Raw genomic sequence first — 17,124 nt, 5'->3', positions numbered from 1 at the left:
TAAGGAGGCTCAGTCTGGCTTAGAAGAGTAAGTCAAAAGAAAACACCAAAACTTTTGTTGTGCCATATATCACAATTACTGCTAACATACTGCATTTGATTTAATTCCAGTTTCACATTTCCACTGACAGTCTCCATAAAAATCAGCGAAAATTTAGTTACTGGATTTCTCATGCCAATCTCCCAAGTGCAGAGAAACTTCTAGACTGTGTCTAGAAAAAGACCATTTAATATTGCCAGTAAAACATCTCATGCAGAAGCTAGTAAATAAAATGGTTTCTCCTGTCTAATTCTAATGCACTATATAATGTGTGAAGCCTTTCCTTGGCAGGGAAGCTGGAGGAAAGAGGGGGTTGCTTTCTGTCTTCCTTGCTCTGTCTCCACCCTTCAGCCATTTCTCAGTTCTGTATGGGCCCAGAAACACAAAAAATGACTCGACTCTCTTACCTGACAAAAAACTCAGCGCTTTATCTATCTTTATCTCCTAGAGCAAGAAATTAAAAAGCCAGTTATTTTTCTTTAAACATCACTTAAAGGATTATCTAGCTTCAACTATTATACTTCACAAAAATATTCTCAGTCATCTTCTGTCAGTAGAAACAGATCATTATTAGTATTGCTAAAAATTCTGTGACAACATGTTAACAGTTGGAAACTGCTGACAAGGAACCCAGTAGTGCAGTCTATCACAAGACACTACGTGACATCAGCATGTAGTGAGGGTGGAAACAGCAAATATAATCTTCAGCAAATACCCTCATTTATAACATCTTGTGTTCTGGAAAGAGGAATTTGCTGGGGCATGGGCATGGAGCAAGACTACCGGGATGGTGAGAAGAACAGGGAGTCTCTCTGAGCCTGATTTTGTTTGGCTTTCCAAAATGAAAACTATTACAAAATAGCTGCAAACGCTTACAGTTGCTATCCATAAATATACCTAGAGAACATACATTCAAGCTGAAAAATAACATTGATAGAGGAATAAGTGTACATAAAGTGGCCGTGATTAAGTGGCAGCTGAAAAGTCACATGAAGGATTACTGCCTGTGGGATTCTAAAACTCTTGCCTCCCATTAACAATTGGACAAAATGTCTGACTTGTTTGAGGAGGGAACTCGATCAATTTATTTCATGACTTGTACAATCCAGAGTCTGGGTAATGACTGATGGGACTTTGTGACTGCATCTTCTATCTGCATCTGTTTGTGTAGGTCTACCATGATGACAGCCCAACCATTTCATATTCTCAGTTTCAGGACAATTTTTCTTTACAAAGTATATACACACACACTTTTCTTCTTAAATGAGTTAAGACACTAAAGGGACAAAAAGGTTTAATATTACAGGGGACAATGCACGGTGAATTCTACCTCATGCTGGAAATCCAAAACTGCTGGAAGAAAAATATCCTTTTCAAACTCAAGCCTTGCAAAATTTCCCCAAGTTTTTCTCCCTTCATTTCCAGAAGTCTCCTTTCCATCCTGATTCACTTTTAACCAGCTCTAACACCCCAGTCACAAACAGTCCGTGTGTCTACACCACACTGGCAGACATTATATTCTCAATATTTTATTACAGCTATTAAAAGCCATCACAGGATTGGTTTGTTTCTAAGTTTCCATCACTTCCTATTTTAATTATGAATTGTTTAGCTGAACAAAGCCATATTAAATGAAAAGCACAGTGCAGAAGTAGAGGAAGAACTTTACAATCTCAGTTGACAGCTTAGCTATTTATGCTGTAAATGCATCATAAATAATTTCTGAGGTCTTCATACATTTTTGTAGATGGTCTGTAGCAGGCTCATAAATAGATTGATAGACCTTTATTAACTAGTGATATCCAAACCTTAAAGTAGTGCCACAGCCCTCTCTCTAAAGTTCAACGCTAGTTATAATGTCCACAGACCTGCTCTTCACAAGCAGACGCAGAGAATTTAGGAAACAGATTCAAAATGAGAAATATCAGATTAATTTTTCTCACTGAGGATCTCAGACACATGAAAAGAACCACATTTCCAGAGACCCTCAATACAGCCAAAAGCACACACAATTACAGCTTTTCTAGGACTCTCTCCTATTGCTATATCATCTAGCTTCCATCTACCCATCTTTTCCACCCAGGTCCTGACCTCATGTCCATTCCCTCCTTGCTCTCTTCTGTACTACTTTTCCTTCCTTTGTTATCAGATTTTGCTAATGGCTCCTCTTCTGCTTTCCTTGTGCTGACTCCTCACCCTTAGAAATCCTTTAGTTTTTCTCCAGGTCCTCACCTCTTGTTCTAACACCTGCTTTCCCCTTCCTCCAACCTATGTCTGCATCTATTCCTCTTCCATTTGTTGCCAGGCTCCTTTCCATCCAGCCCTGGTTCTGTACCTCTCGATCTCAACCCTTTTGTCCTGCTAATTACTGTATAGTTACACCTCTTCCTTCTCTAGCACTCAGGATATACAGGGTTTTGGGTTTCTTCTGATGAACAGCAACTTCTAACAACCCGAAGGACTAAGTACATGAACCTCCTCCTCAGCTGCTTCACATCTGCAACAGAACATCCTCTGCAGAGATGGTATACTCTGAGATATATTTCCCCATATGATAAAGGGACAACATTTTCTTTCTCATTAAAAAGTTACTGTAGAAGACAACATTTTCTGCTTAGAAAAGCTTTTTTCCAGAGAAAAAGGGAATAAGAATAAAGGAACAATAAAAATTTGCCAAGAATATTGGAATCAACAAACTTAGCTACTTCTATAAAAATAGAGTAATTTACTAACACTAAACAATGTACAAGGCTTAAAACTGACAGACATTTGTGGAAGAAAATATCCATCGAGAGTTACTAAATATAAACATACTACCTGCCAACTCAAAAAATAAATTAAAAAAAAAAATCACAGATATACGAAGTGCAAAGTACTTGGCTCACCAAGTTTTTCTGGAGGCATCTGTTGTATTTGAGACCCGCTGGATACTGGACGATGTGGACCTTTGGTCTGACACCGTATGGCTGTTCTTACACAGCTCCTACTGCACCCACCTTGTCCCTTCCCCTCCTGCACATCCCACAACCAGCCTGCTGTCTCTGACATCCTCCATACACTCCTAGAGCAGGCATCTGCAAACTGGCTACATCAGGTGACTCAGATTCCTTAAGGTCTGCCTCAATTGCTTTTTTAACTACTCTTGACAAGCCACCTAGCCTAAAGAGGTACCCAGACAGCTCCACCACAGCACAGCAACAACAAACATCCAACACAAGAGGTAAAAACCAGTTGATATTGGAAGTCTGAAAATACTCAATACTTTCCAGGCCAAGTTTTTCTTCAATTGCTCAGCACTGATAATTTAAGGCTGCTGCTGAATCCCCACTGCCCCCCTCTGTACATCCTCTGCCTAACTGTAGTGCTTAGCAACGCGGGCTGGGAGCTGGAGCTCCGGCTCCCGAGGCAGAGAAGTGAGGATGGCTTCGTGCAGGGTGTGATTTCTCAGCTGCATCCCCCTCTGCACAGAAACAGAGAAAACTCACGTACCTTCACCTCGTATCCCAGGGTTAAAGCACGGGAGACTCTCAACACGTCCAGCAAGATAGTCCCTCCTCAGCAAAACCGCTGCTGAGGATGCAGATTCTATACGGCAACTTTGTGAACCTTTCAACCACACCTCTTCAGTACTGTCTTACACAGTCCTCGAAAGCTGTAGTATGCAAAAGAGGTGAGCCTTGGCATATACAGTACCTAAGTTTTATTCTGGCCCCTGAGCAGTTAAGTAATTATAAAATATTCAGCCTCTGCTTCTATCCGGCAAAAGTCACACAAGATGGAACAACAGAATTTTGAAAACCTTAATCTTTTCCCAAAGTGCTTTAAAACACTGACCAACTGCCACACTGCAAGTGAAATTGTATAGGAACCCAAAATAAGGAGATCAGTAAAGAGGGAAAACGTGTCCTGCTTTGAACCTTTTCTTTAAAAGCCACAAGGGGTGGAAGGGGTTGGCAAGTAAACAAACAGTGGAGGAGCCACAAAGAAATTCAGCAATGATCAAGGTGATCTGGTCCAATGTAGTGGAGGACCTGACTGGTGTTAGCCAGAAAAGAAAAACAAACTGTGTTAAAACAAGGATCCTGGGCAAACGATCACGTCAAATGAGGGCAGCCTCATAGAGAATGTGAATCGGAGATAACTGCAATGTGACAGAACAGCAATTGTTAAGTGTTTCGCAAGCATGAGAAGACACAACGTGGTATTAGAGTAGCTTTATGTAATAATGCTGTGAAGAAATAGGAAGAGAACAGCAAAGATGGTGCAGAACCTTCTGTGATCAAAATCACTTTTGAGAGAAACACAGTAAAAGAATAAGATCCTTTAAAGACCTCCACAATCAGACTTGAGTACACCTAAAGATCTTAATGTTATTGTAAAGGTAACTTCTGTCCAAAATGTTTCCATAAGCTTCCCAGAAAGAGAAAGGAAAATGGGAGTAGGGAAATGTCACCTGGAGGTGTTGTCTTTCAGGGACTCAGCACAAATAAGAACTAGGAATCTTCCATTTCAGCCATCCTCCCTGTGCAAACCCACCACAGAACAGCTTTATGAGATATGCTCTTTGACAGCCATGTTATTAAAATAATATTATAGGAGGCTTACAATAACATCTCATTATTTGGAAACCTAGAGAAAAAAATTGGATCTAATGCCCTATGACAGAAGGATCACAAGCCTGTAACTTAATTCAGCTGTGAAAGGTTAAATCAGGAGAGGTATTTAAACAGTACCAGTGAGGCCTCATCTGGAATAATGTACACAATTCCACCCAAGGAAAATAAATTCAATCTCCATTAGTAGTATTTTGACAAAATTGAAACTTATTTTAAAGAAGACACTCATGGTTTGTATAACCTCACAAAATGCAAGTTCTGAAGGATTATACCTATTTTCTGCTCTTTCTCATCACAGAACCAACCAGCAAGGGAAAAGAACCATTTCACCTAAAGCTTGATGCTGGCACAAGAACAAATGACATAAATTAGCCATAAACACACTTAGGTCCAAAAGTACAGTATAATTATCTATTAAGCAAGGAGGGAGGAAAGGGAATAGAAACAGCAAAAAAACCCCACAGCTAGTTAGGATAATCAATAGACAAAAATATTATGTAAACCTGGTTGCACGAGACTGGATTTGCCAATCAACAAGGTTTGCCCAACTCCATCCATCAGACTTTCTCCAACTCTGGTCTTTTCTGTTGTGCATTAGACCAAGCAAGAAGTACCCACAGTGTTAGAGGAAGCTGAGGAACCACACGCCTTCCCTGCAACAGGGTCTTTCTTATTCACACTGTCAGAAGGATCCACAGTGAATTACTGAGTCATGTGAATTCAGGAGTGGAAAAGCCAGGCTTGCCAGATGTGCTTTTTTCACATATTTTGACAATTACAGTTCAGCTTAATCATCTATGATAATACTTCATAATGTTCTAGCAAATGCTCTGGAGTATACTTTGTAAAAAATAATGAAGTCTTAAGTAACATGGCAACTCAGCTTTTAAATCTTTGCTGAGAAGTAGGAGGAAACAGCCAGTGTTTTGTGCAGATTGTGGAGAATTATTGTAGTAAAATTAGGACCACTCCCATTATTGCTTCCCTATCAGTTTCTTAAGCATTAACTATTGTAAGATTACCATGGTTATACAGCAACGAGACACCCACAAATAAGATCAAATAAGACCATTTAGAGCTTCACAACTTAAAGGAAGCGATGCTATTATACAGTAACATGGGGTTATATAAAAGAAACCCCAGGAAAGGAAAGTACTAATAATTTCTGTGCCCACATTCAATTCAGGACTCTAATTCTCACTGAAAGTCAGCTGTCAAGTCCTACATAACTTAACCTTCTACTCCCTTGCTTATCACGGCTTTGCTCAGCAATTCAGCTGGCTGCAAACTATCAAAAAAATGCTTCTTTCACTTTAAAAAAAAAAGAAAAATATAATTCTGATAGAAATTTTCCATCTGACTCCTTTATCACAACTTCTGGACAGGGTTGGATAAGCACCAGGAAACGAGTCATGTGAGCTGGCAGTGCTCATTTACAGAATGCACAAAGTTAATATAAGCAGTTAAACATCTTGTGTCAGTAACACCGGCGCTATCTCAGCTTTGAAAAATGTCAACAATTGAACAGTGCCTGTACTTAATTTCAAGGAAATTAAGGAAGCCTGTGGCATTCACAGAAATTTGCTACTTTCAAAATCCCGTGTTTTGCTGATTGGCAGCAGTTGCCATTATAACATAAGGTGGAAAATAGGAACAACTTGCACAGATCTATCATATGTTTCACATTCTGTAAGCGTTTAGGTGGGAAAGAGTTATTGTTCCAAGGCTCGAAAAGAGGTAACAGAGTATTCACTGCAGATGCGAGTCTGAGGCGCTCTCCATTTCATAAAATCAGAATCCTTCCAAATGTTGTGCCAATGGAGACAGTAAACTGACAAGAAATGTAGATCAATGTTCTTTAAACATTTCAGCTTTTCTGATAAGCAAACATTTCAGTCTGTGTAATATTGTCAAACTACAGCTGCAGAGAATTTTGAAGAGGCTCCTATATACGCTTTAAATGTTCCTATTCCTTTCTACCAGAAAATGTTCTCAAGAGAGCAGAACGCCAACACAATCCTGCTCGCGCTGCAGTCAGTTCCCTCTATTGATTGTGGCAGAGAGAGTGGGCAAAACCTCACCCAAAGCCTGCAATTCCATGTCACTGCCCGACGGAGGTACTTGATGAGTTGCACCAGTGCAAAACAAGATGATTTGCCCCTAAACTTGTGCATGGAAAACATAAGTGACATTGCAGAGAGAGGGGATTGGGCAAAGCAGGCAGAAGGCTACAGGCGTTATGCTGCCATTAAATTAGCATTTAATCTTTCCTTCACAAGATGCAACATTTTCCTGAGAAATGTGATCTTTGCAAGATACAAGACTCTGGGATCTGTCAAATAATCAAAAAGCTCATTTGCCGGCACAGAAAATTCTTCCCATGAAGTAAGACTTTTTGAATGACACAGAGAAATTACAGGAAGGTAGCGAGAACTCCTTGGTTGATGGGAAGAAAAATTATAAAGAGCTCACACTAAGAGGCAAAGAGAGTCTTCAATATTAAGAAGATTTTATATACCTGTGAAGGGATCTATATAAAATTTATATTCCAACATTAAAATTGAGCCCAAAAAGTCCAAAGAGATAAACAGAGTAATGCACCTAAGTCCCAATGGCCTCAGGAAACTTTGTCCATGTAATGACAGAGGAATAGCAATTTGTACCCTTAGGTCCATGTTCTGCACGTGCAGACTAACACACACAAATTTGGAAGGCAGGAATGAGTTGTATTTTGTAGTGTTCTTTCCACACAAATCAGTAGCTCTCTCGAATTGCTCTGCTTCCATACCTCACAGTTTGGAAAACAAGAAACTCCTCTGTAAAAATAAACTATGACCCAGTATCCACTTTAATTATTTTCTTTGTACCTTCTCCCTTTCCTTATCAGATATAAAGAACAAAAAGTCTGTCTTAGGCCAGTATGAAAACACTCAAGCTAATGCTTCTGGGTGCAACAGCAATAACTATTCACTTTCCAACTACACTATTTAATAAATCTGTTTTGATGATAAAAATTAATATGTATGCTTGTGAGACACCAAGTAGGGGTGTTCTTCAGATGGCAGAACCTTCCTATACACTTAGGAGACAAACGTACAAGAACATTGTTAAACTTACCACAAACCAGAACGCAATTTGCTAATCACTTGGCAGCACCTATCAATACTTTGGCTATGGCCTTCCCAAATGAAAAACTAACCCAGAGAGTTCCTCATTACCCTTTCAATAGCCAAGATTCATCATATAAAGTAAAGACAGAAGTAACAGTAGCAACTAGAAAACTGAGTTTTCATGTCATATTTCAAAGAGATTGAGCTCTGCAGGTTTCACAAAGACTTCAAGGGAATTTGAGTTACAGAATTTGAGCTCATTACATAAGCTCAAAATCTAGGATGATCAGAAATGCCAAGAAAAAACAAAAGATATGTCTAGCTTTTTCCAGAAAATCAACTTGTGTCTATGATTTTACAACAACAAGCTTTTTCCAGAAAATCAACTTGTGTCTATTTTACAACAACGTATAAAATGATAGTAACAACAGAGTCAAACACCTTTGCATCAAGTTGCTTCTAAAAAGTGACATTAAAATAGTGTGTGTTTCTATGCTTTTATGAAAGGCAGTAGAGCCTCCATATTGATACACAAGCTCAGCTGGGCAGCCTTTCAGCCTTATGGTACAACAAATTTAACACTGTTTAAAGAAAACTGATGTCTGTAAATTTCAATGACTTTTCAATGTCATTATTTTTAAGACCTTTCACCTGACCATCTTGTCCCCTTTTGATGCACTGTGTGGCTGTTTGGCACTTCTCCTCTCTTTGGCTTTTCTCTCTCCCCAGTTTCCCTCTCATCCTTCAGCTGCTCTAGGCTATGGGAGCCCCAATGAGGAGTGGCTGCTCTTGCAAATTCCCACTCTCAATTTTACAACTGAGAAAAGAGACACCTATAGAAAAGCTCTGAGGAAGATACTAGCTCAGTACATTAACACGCTAACACTTCATGCATGTGTTGGTTTAACATTATTCACCACTGAACATTTCAGAGATATGTACAATGAACATAAGCATATCATTAAATCAATACCAAAGGCTCATTAATGAAAAGGACCATTTTTTAAGTTGGCTGCTATGGTCTATTCAGCCCCTGTAGTGTAACAGGGTTCCTGGTATGACTTAATACTCCAGCAGAGCCAGAGGTTGCCATGGAAAGCAGTGGAGGAAGGCAGCACGTATACCAAGGTGTAAAATGATACAGGCTTATCCAATAGTTCAACATGAGAATAAAGGCCTCTGAGGTCTTATCTTGTATTGATTCAGCTCTTCATACAGCAGTTAAAGCAAAAATCTCTCTTCCTTTCTGGACAAAAATAAAATAAATAAAAATCAAGCAATCTTGCAGCATAGAGATTTTTTTGTTCAAGACAGTATTTACTTCTGTACAGGATTAAGCAGGGACCTATTCTCAGGGAGCAGATGGGATAACCTGGATTACGTTTGTTGCTTCTCCTGGTGAGAAATAACTTGTTTGCCAAATACTTTTGAAGTAACTGAGCCATCCAGAAAGTCTACTTGAATTTGGAAAGAGAGAAAAGTGGTAGTAAAGAAAAGAGCTTAGAAAACAAACGTACCACCAAGAAAAATAATGTACTGAATGGCTATATGGCAAGTACTTATTGGTATATATCTGCCTGACTTCCTCTGCAAAAACACACTAGGGGCCCCTAGATGGGTAGAAGGAAAAACAATACACAACAGACTCTAAGAGATACTGTAGGAAGCATATATAATAAAAAGAGTTATAAACACTTGGCAAGACAGTGACAACTACTTTTTTGAAGCTTACCTATCGGATTGGTAATGTGAAAGATTTCAAGCAATATGAAATCCATGCATTTTGTTGCTCTAATTCAGACATTATTGGGAACTGGCTACCCATGATATTACAATTCCTTACAGTCATCTAAGGATGCTCTTTAGTAAATACAGCTCCACACTAACTCCCAGCCAGGAACAGAGGCTTTTACACAAGCTGGTGAAGGAGGAAACAAAGACATAGCTACACTCTGACATCAGGGTGACCACACAGAGAGCCAACAAAGCCTTCCGCAAGGCCAATCCAGAATGGACAAGCTCTAAACAAACCAATTTGCAGTTATGCATAAGCAAATGCACTGACATGATAACATAGAAGAAGGAAACCAAAGGCTTCAGAAAACATTTAAGTAGCTGGAAGCACAGAAGGACCTGTGTGCTCCACGGGTGGCATCCACAACTTGCTAAAAAGAGGTTCAATCTATTGTCTGTTCAGCACATGCCCTGCATGCACTGAAGATCTGTTCCATAAAAGCATGCTCCAAATGTTCAGAAAACTGACTGGTATAAAATTCAAACTCAGAAGTACGTCTCTAAAAGAACATTACTATATTGTAAGAATATTCTAGTAAGGCACAGGTAGAGAGATCTTCGAGATATGGATAAGATACAGTGGCCATAGAAGATGTGTCATATTCTCCAGGAAGGCAGCTCATGTTCACGATCAGATGCCTGCAAATTTCTAGCAACACGTCCATTTCAGTGAATCATGAAAGGAAGAAATATATCAATATTGAAAAACATCATCTTGCATTTCCTCTTTGATGCAAAGGTGAAACTTACAACTATTAAACCTACATATTTGTTCTTCTCTTGTCTGTAACAGTCAGAAAGGTGACAACTATCTTGAAATGACAGCATTTAGGTAATGTGAAGCACCCAGCACTAACAGTAACTGACCCCCTCCCTCCCTGACAGACGGACAGACCTGTGTTACCAGAGATGCTTTGTTCTTCCTACAGAAAGGCAAACCAGACCCAGCAGCAGACATGGTAATAGCACGAGCAACACTCCAACTTTCCCACTGCTGAGCATCCTTGAGAAACTATTAATTAGTTAGAAAGTTTAAATAGGCACCTTCCACTGGTTTCTTTATGAAACCATGTTGTTCATCTCAATTAAGTGGAACCCCACAGAATGGCTGTGGGGAGTTCAGAATAACATCTACTTTTTCAGAAGACTCTTTCTAATTTCACTGCTTTCTCTTCTTTTGTTAATTGCCTAATTCCACCTTTTCCTGACTGCACACCCCTTGGGAGGTAAAGACCACTTAGCTATTTATTCACACAAGCAAAGGGGCCTTGAAAAAAAACACAGTGTTCTCATTTTCAGACATCTGACAAATGAGACCAATTCATTAGTAATTAAAAAGTATAGCTTTTTAATAGCTCATCTTATTGGCATACTGGAAGGCAGAGGGAGGAAAACAGAGTAAGTTTGGAGAATGAGGTTGTCAAATGTGCATATGTTTGCTCACATGAGAAAGGTGAAATTCTCACATGGTTCATCCTCCCCTTTTCTCCATCCTGCCAGCTTCACCTGTAATGACTGATTAAACCTCCCAAAGCACTCTCATGGGACACTCATGCCTGACGATAGTCAGAAGGATGATTCAGTCTGCATCTGCTGCCATTTCTGAAAGTCACGAGTGCCTGGGAGTTTATCATCTAAACATTAGCCTTGTGGCTCCAAAGAGAGAGATAGGTGCAGTTACACTGGTGGTATCAGGTTTTGGATAGGAAACCAGCACTCACCTGTTTTAACACAGTACTTGCATTCTAACTTTTAAGGAAAAAAAACCAAAAAAAAAAAACAAAAACAAAACAGAAACCCCCCCACTATCTCAAAACTACACCAATACAAGAAAAAAAACCCCATTTGTTGCTGGATACTCTACCCTACTGACTTTCAGTATAATCTTTGTCACTGCCCATGAAATAATAGCAGTACTTTTAAAACCCCAGCTTCTGTAGTTGGGTTGCTTTAGGTTTTTATTGGTTGGTTTGGGTTTTTGGATGTAATCCTTTCTTTGACAGCTGTAAAAGAAAGTTAGAAAAGTATGAACTCCACAACAAGTAACATGCGTGCAAACCTGAAACAGATTTCTGTATAAAAAACCCACATCGATCTTCTTGTTATTTGAAATTGATAATTCTGCATTTCATTTGATTTGGATTCAAAATAGTGGACTTCACCTTCAGTTCCTTCCTCTCATATTCAGTCATTTCCTATCTCAGAAGGTACTGCAATGCTGTTTAATTTGGATTTCCCATGCTAAATTTGTACGCCCACTAATACTACGCTTTCAGCTTTCTTCCCTAATGTAGCATTTTTGCATTTACTGACTGAAGCAAGAATTAAAGTATGCCAGTTCTTCCTAGTAAGAAAGGGACAACCTTTCTGAAAAGTTCCAGTCTTAACTGGAAATAGAAGTGCTCTATCAGGCCATAGTCTAAAAGAATTCCTTTCTGGTGGCACAATTTAGAACTTAGCCAAAAAAGTATTTTGATATAAATCAATTTCCAGCCTTCTGAATATACCACTCAGAAGTCCTTTTTCATTGACAACATTCTCAGTTACCTATCTAAAGATTTCCAATACCCGATCCCCAGTTTCCTCCTGAAATTCTTTCAGCTGTTTCAATGTCATAAATACTGCAGCCAATTAAATAAATAAATCATGCATAGATAATGTGAAGCTGCATATTTTCACCCACCCTTTCAGATAAAATGCTTAGAGCTGGACGTGTGCCCAGACGACAGAGGCATTCGGCCAAGCCAGCATGTCCCTGGCCTTTTACCTCTTCCTCACATATTTGCCCTGCTCCCTTCTAGCTGCCCTGGGACTTTGGTGACCACATCGGCCTCGGGTTCTCTCACCCAGAGACCTATCCAATCACTCAGCCAATAACACAGCTGATAAAGAGCAATGGCCTTTTTATAATCTTTATCTCCCAACTTCATACCCCTGCATAACAGATGAGAATACAAGGAGGTATTCCATCACCTTCAAAAGCATGAGTCACTTTCAGGTTCATTAAAAACATATATTCTGCTGTGCTTTAAGCGTAAAACCTCTGACTCCAGAATGTATCAACAAGATGAAGACCAGCAAAAAACTATACATCCAAGTTGGTTGAGTTTTCCAAATTTAGGACTGACTATACTGGTATGTAAGAACCTAACACAATGCAGTTTGTAATATTTGCTGGTAGTCCTCACTTAAAAAAAATAATCTAAAAAGCCTTAATAAATGCTGAAGCTGGCACAGTAAATAATAGTAATATGAGGTACATGGGGTCAGTTTGAATGTGTGTCCCAAGTTTCCGTTGGAAGATTCATCCATCATCAAAGCCTTTCCTCCCTCTATCCTATAAAAAGTTCTTAAGTACTGCTTGGGCCTGTCACAATTATGACATTTTATAGCTTATAAAAACTGCTTAGGAAGGACTAATTAACCTCATTTTGTTAAAGCTGTGCACAGACTTGGCTGGACTCAGATTTGGGAAACACCTTTACAATTATTCCACTACAGGTCACCTCATTAAAAATACCTGTCTCAAAAACATAGATATGCCACTCAATGGGATAAAATACATTTAAGCTTGAATATTTATTGTGATATAAGTTCTTAAAAATGGGTAAAATTATCCACATCATTAAAGTGTGTCACTTCAACTGCACCAAGGTAAGTTCTAGCAAGAGCTTAGAAATAACCTATTGAACGTGAATGAGTAATTTAAATAGCATGAAGAAGCATTTCTATTTCATCACAAGCACCAACTGGAAAGACATTTACATCATAATATTGACTCTGGACAGGATGATTATTGATAATGTTGCCAGCGGTACACAAATAGAATACCTTCTGATTGTGGTGTTAAGTTCATTACTAACCATGCAAATCTAAACTCAACAGAAATCTGCTTTTTAAATTATTAATTAGTAAATGACAACATAAGTGGCTTTGTATCGAGTATACACCCCTGGAATCAATGAAGCTGTTTTACATGAAAGAAACTGTTGTATTACCTTAAAAACCTTAATAGTGTCAGGAGACTTGCATCAACATTAATCCCAGACAGATAACATATTCAAAAATACACTGAGTCTTGGGTACAAGACTCATTAATATTTTGCAAGAAATATTATTTGCTGAGACAAGCATCCAAGATTACAAGTTTTCAGTCTTTGTTGAATTCTTCTCAGCTATAATTAACTCAGTAGTGAACTCGGGCACTTCCTTGAGTACAAGTGCTGGCAGGGCAAAGAGGACAGTATCACAGTAAGTTTGAAAACTTCAATTGTTGGGGCTTGATCCTGAAACTACCTTAATTTCTTAAGGAGATGGACAGAGCGGAGTCAATTGATGCTGCTTATTTGTGTAGGACATGCTTAGGTATCAAGCACTGAAGACACTATCACAGCCCAACACTGATCAATTCTGCAATAAACTGCTGTTTCACTGGGCTTGGAGACTTGAAAATTTATGGAGAATGAAACATTGAACAGCAACCACATTCCCCAAAATAACCGGCTTCAAACACTGTCTCAGCACAGAATCATTAAAAAGGGCTGTACTATGTTAGAAACAGCAGTGGTTTTGCTTCTCTGAGTCAGATGATGATCTGCTTGTCAAGACAACGCTGAGAGGAATTTGTATTGTAAAAATCACTTCCTTCAGTATGGTCTGGAACATCTTAAAAGCAAATCATGTTCTGACTTGGCATCTAAGCCATTTCCTCAAAAACACATCCAACTGGATGTGGTACCACTCTGTTGCCATACGTTCCCTCCTTTTCTTAGTGTGCCCAGAAAAGCAAAAACCCATTAGTAACACGGGAGCTGTCCTGCACAGGTGCAAATAGAGACGAGGTTATGGAACAACCATCAGGCCCACATCAGCTGTGGCAACCCTTATGAAAACAAAATCCATATGACAGACGCTGCAAAATAAGCGATGGAGCCTTCCGGTAGAGTTAGGGGCTAAACTCAGAATCCACAATCTACCCCAAAATTACTTAAAATGCCTTAAACTATAAACAAAACCCAGCTCTCAATAACAGAGAGGTTTTACTCTTCCTATTATGAATTCCATCAAAGGAAATTAAAAGCTTCCAAATGCTTTTTCCAGATTCCAAAGGAATATTTAATTGTTGATAGGAGGAAGCAGTTTTGCATGGCAATAATAGCTGACATAAAGTAATTCAAGTCAGAAATGGCAACAGGATCTTCCTGGGGAAAAGTCTGTACCTTTGGAGTATACTTCCCTTCAGCACAACAAAAGCCCAGATGTGAGACCTTCAAATACAATATATTATCTTAGGGCAAATGGCAAATTTATTCATAGGTTCTCTAGCTTTTTGTTAACTGAATACAAATTTTCTTTTCCACTTTGACCTCAAATTCCTTGTGTTTACTGCATATTCTTCTGGCTGTTGTTTTGAATATTTTTATTGCCCTGAGTAATTGCATGCTGGCATTTTTCATAATCACTAATTGTACTAGATGACTCTTGTGATCAGAAACAAAGCATTCGAGAGGGATTAAATGAATAGAACTATCCTCAGAATCAACAACTATACTGAAGTCTTCCTACATACAGATAAATCTTTTTCCGTGCACAAAATAACTTATCTAATATTTTCATCTTCATTGTTGATGCAGGAGCTTTGATAAATATGAAAATGTTGCAACTTTTTCGGTCTTTCTGGAATTTAGCATTATGTCAGCTTTCTTACTGCCTCTAATGTACTACAGTTTGAAATAGCACATAAAATATTTAATTACTATTGGGTCCAACCCTATGGCTGGATAAAGAAAACTTATAAAAGGAACTAAAGGAATTTAAATGAAAACAGTACACAGAAAAAAACCCCCAAATTTAAAGGGCAACAAGACCAAATTTTTCGTTGGCCATGTTTTGAAATGACTCATAATTCAATTAGTATAAATCACAAGTTTGATGATGTGCTAAAGAGAGCTCTCCAGGCCATAAAAATATTTATATAATAATTGAAAGAGCAAATAAACCAAAAATAATTTAAATTAGAACTGAAAATTTACTAGCCTTGAAAGTATAACTTGTAAATGTCAGAAGGAGGATCCCTTAAAGAAATATTTTTAGTCAAAACAAAAACTACAACCCCAAAATGCCCCAACTACAACTTACTATTCTGAAGTACTTTTGCTGTGCATACTGCAGAGGAAATGTCCTGCTTTTATAATTCTGATTCCTGATGCCCCCAGTCCAGTTTCCTGATTCAGCTGGACACTCATGGTTGCAGGTAACTACTGATTTTTTTTTCCCCCCCGATTTTCCCCAATTTCTAATATAGGAGTCCAAAATTAACCCCAAATGTGGCTGCCTTTCAATGCAGCAGCCACCCCACAGCAACAGCGCACTTAGGGAGGGAAACGCAGAGCACTGTCTTCAAATAAAGTGTGCAAGCACAGAAATGGGACTGCCTTGTTTACTCCCACAACTTTACACTGTAAATGAAGAAACAATTAGAAATAATAAGTGTTCTATCACGTATTCAATGTTCTTTCTGATTTAAGTGAATAATAACTGATGGACATTCCAGACATTTCTTGAAGTGACCCAGAGTAACTAATGACAACAAAGAATGGAGCTCTGTTTTATGCCTCCTCCTTACCAGGGGCTGCTATAGCACCACTGCAGTCTCCAGGGCACAGGCTCCAGGGCACGTACCAACTCAAAAGAAAATGTGTCATCTACTGAGCTACTAAGAACTTTTCCAGCAACAATAGGATTGAATTTGGAGGTTTTCATAAACACGTGGGCTCTACAAAGGTTGCATTAAGGTTGGAGGGGGAACTGCTGCCACAGTCCATTAGTCCTACGCTGGAGGAAGTACAAATATCACAAGGACTGAGAAGAGTATCTTGAAATAGCACTGCTATCTTGCTGTCATTAGTCCTGCAGTCTGCTATTGTCTGATTAATGCCTGCTTGGTTTCACAGAATACAAAGGAGTAATTTCATTCGGAGCTCTCTTAGTGGACTCAGAAGATCTCTCAGAGTTGTTTCTGCTGCTTTAATGGAAAAATATAGAAAAACCCTTACGAAAAATAGTGTCTGATCCTGAGGCATTTGCATAAACCAGGTTAAACCAGAAACTACAGAGATGCCATGTGTCGCATCCAGCCTAACACTGGAGTGAGGCTTTGACCATGCTGATGCCTATGTAAACTTGAGCAGGATTAGGGCTTAGGTTAGGTAATATACATCTTAGTCTTTGTTGCACTTATTTCTTTGGGGGCCATGCCCTGTACTGAGTACTAAATACTACTTTGACTGACACAAGTTTCTTTGTTTTACATTGATCACAAATTGTGAAGAGAAGTCTTGAAGAGAACCTGTTGCTGTGGAGCAGAGTAACAGGGAACCAACCTAACTTTGTGATAAAACATGAGATCCCACCTTGAAGGAAGAAGTACAACCTCATCACAAACTGTGTATATGAAGGGACTAAGCAATAGGTCAAAGGAACAAATGAGCATATCTGACTGGAACAGACAGGCAGCACTGAGACCAAATTCCACATACGCTACGTAGCGTAACTACTTTCAAAGC

The sequence above is a fragment of the Calidris pugnax genome, unplaced genomic scaffold (assembly GCF_001431845.1).
Source record: "Calidris pugnax isolate Ruff unplaced genomic scaffold, ASM143184v1 scaffold38, whole genome shotgun sequence".
Classification (NCBI taxonomy): Eukaryota; Metazoa; Chordata; class Aves; order Charadriiformes; family Scolopacidae; genus Calidris; species Calidris pugnax.
The sequence above is the reverse complement of the archived record's forward strand: the minus strand, read 5'-3'. Positions refer to the sequence as shown.